The sequence below is a fragment of the Phascolarctos cinereus genome, unplaced genomic scaffold (genome assembly GCF_003287225.1).
Source record: "Phascolarctos cinereus isolate Bilbo 61053 unplaced genomic scaffold, phaCin_HiC Scaffold_5;HRSCAF=322, whole genome shotgun sequence".
In the NCBI taxonomy this organism is placed as follows: domain Eukaryota; kingdom Metazoa; phylum Chordata; class Mammalia; order Diprotodontia; family Phascolarctidae; genus Phascolarctos; species Phascolarctos cinereus.
In genome coordinates, this window is record NW_027555958.1 from 465,494,643 (window position 1) to 465,501,401 (window position 6,759).

Below are 6,759 nucleotides of genomic sequence, written 5' to 3' on the forward strand. Positions count from 1 at the left end.
AAAAGGTTTTCTTTTTCCAATGTAGGGGATGAGGTGGGAGAGAGAGAAGAGAAATACTTTTTAGTTAGGAAAAGTGAGAGAGAGAGAGAGAGAGAGAGAGAGAAGAGAGAGAGAGAGAAGAGAGAGAGAGAGAGAGAGACTTAGGCCACAATAGCTGTCTCCAAGCATTTGAAGGAATCTCATATGGAGGATTACACATGATCTGCCTGCCCCAGACAGCAGAAATAGGAGTTTGGAAGTTGCAAAAACGCAGATTTAGGCTTGCTATATGGAAAAATTTCCAAATAATTCAAATCACCTGAATATGCAGTGTGCCCCTTACTGGAAGTCTTTAAACAAGGCCTTGAGGACCATTTGTTGGGTGTGTCAGGGAAGAATTGATTTTCCTACTAGAATCTTGGCTGGCTGGTCTCAACTGGGAGACTGATTCTATAGTTTCCCTAAGTTCAGGCCTCATCTCCCTCCCTGCGCCTCGGCATCATTGAGGATCTTTCAGTTCCAGTATTTGTTGGTTTCCATTTTAACTTTGCCTGTTTGGAGGGTTTAACCTTCATTCTCTGGAATATTCTTGGGAGGCAGGAGAGGGATCCAGTTGCAGGGTCAGCAGAGACAGGGGTAAACGCACAATTCCATGTGATCTCTTGTCTTCAGTTCCGTCTGCCCTCGTGCCCAAAGGCCCACAGGCAGAAAAGCCTTCCAATTAAAAGCCACTGTTAATATTCCAGACCACACGCACAGGTCTGTTCTCCAGTGTTGCAGTCTTTGCTGTGGAGATGACAAGGCATGATATCCCAGAGCTGATGAATGCTGCCAATCCAGGCTGTTTTGCAAGGTCCCTTTGTTTCCCTGAGGCAACCCTGGCATGATGCTGCTGGCAGTTCATTTGGGATCATCTCTCCTCTCTCCCCAAGGTCACTGGTAAAATTCCTTGTCAGTCAGTTTAATGAAAGATAAGTAGCTTCTTCTGGAGGAGCCAAACAATATTGGTTTCCAAAAGGGAGGGATAGTGGCTCTTTCCATGATACCATGCCTCAAATGCTCCTACACTGTGTGTAAAAATGGGCAGCCATGAACCAGGAGGAAATCACAAAAAGACACCAAAAAAGCACATTTGCATTTTTAATATGTTAAAAAAATTAAACATATTTATTAGGAATTACACATTTTAGATTATTATTATAAGGGCCTCCTTCTTGCAGTCACTCCAGCAACACTCATCAAGATTTTAATTCATAGTTTCCTAATAGTCAACAAGCATTTATTAAGCACCAACTGTAGGGCAGCTAGGTGGCTCAGAGGATAGAGCTCCCAACCTGGAGTCATGAAAACCTGGCTTCAAATCTAGCCTCAGACGCTTACTAGCTGTGTGATCTTGGGCAAGTCACTTCACCCTGTTTGTCTCAGTTTCCCCATCTGTAAAATGACCTGGAGAAGGAAATAGCAAACTACTCCAATATCTTTGCCAGGAAAACTCCAAATGAGGTCACAAGCTGTTGTAAGATGTTGGGCAGGTGATTTATCCTTGGAACACTAAGCTATGAGGGAATAGCATATACGTGAGCATGTGTGTGTATTTGTATATGTATATAAGATGTACATATGTGTATATATACATACACGCACATATATGTATGAATAAGTGTATTATATCACAGATCCCAAGCACTTATCTGAGAAATTTGATTGAAAAAAATATTCATTCACCCACCTCCCTTCTTATGCTGGGTACATTAATTTTGTCTTTCCAGAAGCTTTTCAATTCAATTTTCCACCTCAATTCATATAATCAAAACGAACTGTTTTCTTGCAGCTCTTATTAGTCCCCTCAGGTGCTTCTCGCCCCTCCGATTGGAGGAGCAGAAAACTCCTCCAATACCTTCTCTTTTGTAGAAGGCTCCAAATCCCTCTCCCCTCTTCATTTTCCACCAGCTGCTACGCTTGCATCCTTGGGGAGAGGGAGTCCCGTGATCCCTACTGCACCCGGTGGGGGAGGGGAAATGGTGAGGCTCTAGGTGTCTAGGGGTTTGTGGTGTGTGTAGACCTGGAGGGAAGAGGACCAGGAAAGCCTGGTGTCAGGGGCCGGGTCTCTCCCTGGAAGCTACCAACCCTTCTCAAAAGAGAACCGAGGAAAAGGCCAAAAGGAATCACTGACAAGGAAGACAGTTTGAAAATTATATGTTGAATTTATTATACATACTTAAAAAGAAAAACGAGTTTGGTTGAATCAAGAGATTCGGTTTCGTGTGCAATTAGGACCTGTTCTGGGACGTAAATAAGGAAACCCCGATGGATTTGGTGCTTAAGGTCAGACTAAAACCAAAGAAAATGAACCGCCAAAAGCCATCAAACAAAGAAGCTATCTGGAGACGTGGTGGGGGAGGGGCGCGATGGGGAAAGGATTCCAGGAGTCCAGTGGAGGGACGGCGGGGTGGGGGTGGGCTCGTGGTGCCAGGCATCTTCCTCATCAGTCTATGTCCTGGAGGGTGAGTTGCAGTCGCTGGAGTCCCAAGCACCGGTGTGGGTTGGAGTGTAGCTGCTCTCGAATATGGGGGTCTGGGAGCCGAACAGGCAGGGAAAGGAGCCTGAGCCGTAGGTCGGCGTCTGGGAGGCGTAGCTGGGGGTAGCGGCAGGGCTGGGAGTCAGGAGTCCCGGGCGTGTGGTGCCAAGGGGCACGAGTCTCTGAGGATGCACGGAAATTGTCTGGCAGGTGGCGTGGAGCTCCACGCGGGCAACGCCCTCCGTCACGTCCTTCACGAGCCCAATGTAGCCCTTGTAGGGCCCCTTGCAGATGCGCACAGACTGTCCGACGAGGCCCTTGTCTCGGTGGCCGTAGCCGCGGCCCCTGTCGGAGCCCGGGCCCCGGTCTGGGTCCTGGTCCCGGTCCCAGCCCCGGCTCAGGCCCCACCAGCTGCACTCTCAGATGCTGGCCCCTGTGCCCCCCCGGGCTAGGGCGCTTGGGACTGGCGAGGTGAGGGCTCCGGCCCGGATCCAGGCCCCTTACCAAAAGGTCTTTGCCCCAGGTAGACTGGGAAGCCCCGACGATTAGAAGCTGGCGGGACTTGCAGGCGAACAGGCCCCATTATCCATGAGCTTCTTGGAGTGGAGAAAGGCGACTCCTCTGAAGAGGTGGAGGATCTTGGCCTCGAGTCCAGAGCGTGGGCCGTCAACCACCCTGACCGAATCCTTGACGCGGATGCTGTTCTGTTGGCCGTCTAGGGCCAAAGCCAGGTGGTTGTCCTTCTTGGCGGTGCTTGCTGCGGCGCACGGTGATCACCTGGTCCTGCATGTTCAGGACCCGGAAAGTGTCCGCGTCCAGGCCGACGATGATGCCCACCATGCCGGGCTGCAGCTGCACCAGCTGGCCCCAGCTGTACTGGCCCGAAGCATCCACCGCGGCTGACGTGTGTGGGCAGAGCTGCAGGTCTCTGGGAAGCACCTTGAGCTCTTCCCTGGTGAGGTCAGAGAAGAAGAGGACAGAGTTGTCCTCCGCTCTCAGGACGAAGCCGGTGGTGCCGAGGAAGCGGCCCGAGATCACTTGCACGTGGTCTCCCGCGGCAAAGTCCTTCTGCAGCTCCCAGGCGGACAGCTCCAGCACGCCGGTGAGCTGCTCGTGCTTGGGCATCAGGGTGACCTTGGGGCCGTGTACGCTGACCACCCGGCCCCGCAGGTTGATGAGCTCACCCTCCCTCACTTGCACGTTGTCTCCAGGCTTGAAGCTGTGCTCGGCGTCTGGACCGTCCTCGATGCGCACCTGGAGCTCCTGCAGGGCGTCGGGCCCCTCCTCAAACTTCTGCAGCTCGGAGAGCTTGGGCTTCACCCCCTCTCTGATGAGGGCCGAGAGGGCGAAGGTCTTGAAGAGGAAGCCTCTGTGGCTGTAGCGGTTCCCCTTGAAGATGAGAAAGTCTCCATCTGCACCAACCTTTCCTCCGAGGGATCGAATCTTCTGAACATCAAAGAGCTTCTGTGGGGGTCTGCTGACCCTCTTCCTCTTGGCGAAGCCGTCTTTCTGGCCGCTGGGGGCTGTGACGAGGCTGTAGTCGATGCGAGGAATCATCTTGAGGGAGACCGTCGTTCGGCCAGGCTCCGCGAAAGTCACCTGAGCGATGTCATCCTTGTAGAGGCCCGCCCTGACGCGCACCCAGCTCTTGGGCCGCAGGCGGGGGCCCTCCTTGGCCAGCACCTTCAGCACGTCCGTCATCTCCTCCACGGGCACCAGCTGCTGGCTCTGGCAGCCCTGGCGCAGGCTGGCCACGCCTTCGATGGCTTCCACCACGTAGCTGAACTTGTAGGCCTCCACGTAGATGTAGCCCTTGAGGTATTCCGGAGCCACCACTGACTTGATCTGCAGCGGGCTGTCTGTGACCTGGGACACCAAAAACTTCCTCATGAGGATCAAGGCGTGGCTCTTTCCTCCCCCGAGCTTGCACTTGACCATCCACAGTTTGGGATCCCGGATTCCAGGGAGCAGCAACTGCTGGCCAATGTCCCCTGGGAACTGCTCGGAGCCTCTGCGCCGGGCTCCCCGGAAGGATTTAGTGGCGTATTTCTCCATGTAATAGCGGGCCAGCTCCTCCTCTCCCTGATCCCTCCAGGCTTTCTGGAGGCGCCGGGCCCGGGAGCAGTCGTCCTGTTCGTCGCCATAACGGCCGCTGGGGCCATGGAGCCCCTCTTTCTCCAGAAAGTCCTCTGCTCCTTCTTCCCACTCTTCTTCCTCCTCTTCGTACTCATCGTCTACCTCAGCCTCATCTAAGATGAAGCCCTGGTGTTTTGGCTTCTTTCTTGGACGGTCCTCATTCTCTTCCTCCTCCTCTTCTTTCTCCTCTTCTTTCTCCTCCTCCTTTTCGTTCTCTTTTTCCTTCTCCACTTCCTCCTGGTCTCCGTCTTCCTCAGACTCCTCCTCACCTGATTGCGACACCGACTGGGACCCTGACCCTGACCCGGAGTCCGAGTCCGAGTCCGACAGCTTCGGCTGCTTTGACTCCCTGGCTGCTGCTGCTGTCCACACTTCCAGGTCCTGGGCCTCGTCCTCGGGGCTATTTTCGCTGTCGCGAGTGGCACGCTGAGACATCTTCAGGCGAGACTGTCTTCCACTCATCTCCAGCCCGTGGGAGCTGCTGCTGTTGGGGCTGTTACCAGCTAGAGTCACTGGGGCTGAATGACCTACCCAGGTCCTTCAGTCCCTGCCTTAAATACTCCCTTGAGTCACCAGTGAACCCACTGAATTCACACCTTCAACAGGAGTGATGGGGGAGGGGTGGGCAGGGCAGGGCTGCATTATTCTGGTCCTTTGTCCTCTTCCAATTAATTGGAGGAGAGGGAGGGAAGGTGGGGCACGAGGTCTCTACTGTAAAGGGCATCAAAAGTCCCTCTAAGAGGGAAATGATTTCCATGACTGCACAGGTATCACCTATATGGAATTGCTTGCCTTCTCAATGAGGGGGGCGGGGGAGAATTAGGAATTCAAAATTTTTTTTAAAAAAGTTAAAATTGTTTTTGTTTTTTATTGACAAATACTGGGAATTTCAGTATCTAGCTTGTGTCTCCCAAAAGATGCACACAAACACATGTAGATAGATAGATAGATAGATAGATAGATAGATAGATAGATAGATAGATAGACAGATAGATAGATATAGATATAGATATATAGATATATATACATATATCTATATATATAATGTATGTATGTATGCATGTGTGTGTGTTTATACATTTATAATATATAGAAATGTGAGTGTGTGTGTCTAGCTCATGGCCCCCCTCCTGAACATCAGTATCTGCCACATTTTGCTCACATCAAAAGGGTGCTTCATCTCCCTTTTCAAGCACTAAGGTAACTAGACATCACACCTAGGGCATGTTTTATTGAACCAACAAAAAAATTAAGACAAGCCTCAAACTGTATGAGGAAAACTTTTCTCCTCATGCTATTGTGACCTCTACTGTCTTCTGATGTAGCATAGGACAAAGTCAATCAGTCAATAACCTGTACTAAGCACTGGGGATGAAAAAAAGAAAGAAGAAAGAAAGAAAGAAAGAAAGAAAGAAAGAAAGAAAGAAAAAGAAAGAAAGAAAGAAAGAAAGAAAGAAAGAGAGAGAGAGAGAAAGAAAGAGAGAGAGAGAGAGAGAAAGAAAGAAAGAAAGAAGAAAGAAAGAAAGAAAGAAAGAAAGAAAGAAAGAGAAAAAGAAAAAGACCAAACAAAACAAAAGCCATTCCTGCCCTCTAGGAGCTCATAGTCTAATGAGGGAGTCAAACATATAAGTACAAATGAGCAGCATACACCATAAAACGGAAATAATTAACAGAGTCAAAGCCCTCAGAGTTAAGAGGGGTTGGGACAGGCTTCTTGTAGAAGGTGAGATTTTTAGCTGAGAATTTATAAGAAAAAAACTCCGGAAAGCCAGTAGGTAGAGAGAGTTTCAGGCAGGCGAGAGGGTCAGAGAAAACTCCAAAAGATGGAGTGTCTTGTCTGTAGAACCACCAGGAGGCCAATGTCACTGGATCAGAGGGAATAAGGCATCAGAAGAGTGGAAAGGTTGAAGGGGACTAGGCTATGAAGGCCTTTGAGCACCAGAAGAGTTTGGTTTTGATCCTGGAGATGAGAGGGAACAAGTGGAGTTTACTGAGTGGAGGTGAGACATGGTTAGAGCTGAGCCTTAAGAAAATCTGGTCAGTGACTGAATGGAGGGTGAAATGGAGTTGGGAGAGACTTGAGGCAGGTTGAGGCAGGCACACCCACCAGCAGCCACCGTCTCAGA

The 6,759-nt window shown here is 50.5% G+C and overlaps 1 pseudogene; it reads right to left on the minus strand.

Moving 5' to 3' along the window:
- Positions 1-2,343: 2,343 nt before the first annotated feature.
- Positions 2,344-5,095, minus strand: LOC110212931 (transcription elongation factor SPT5 pseudogene; annotated as a pseudogene).
- Between the last annotated feature and the right edge of the window lie 1,664 nt (positions 5,096-6,759).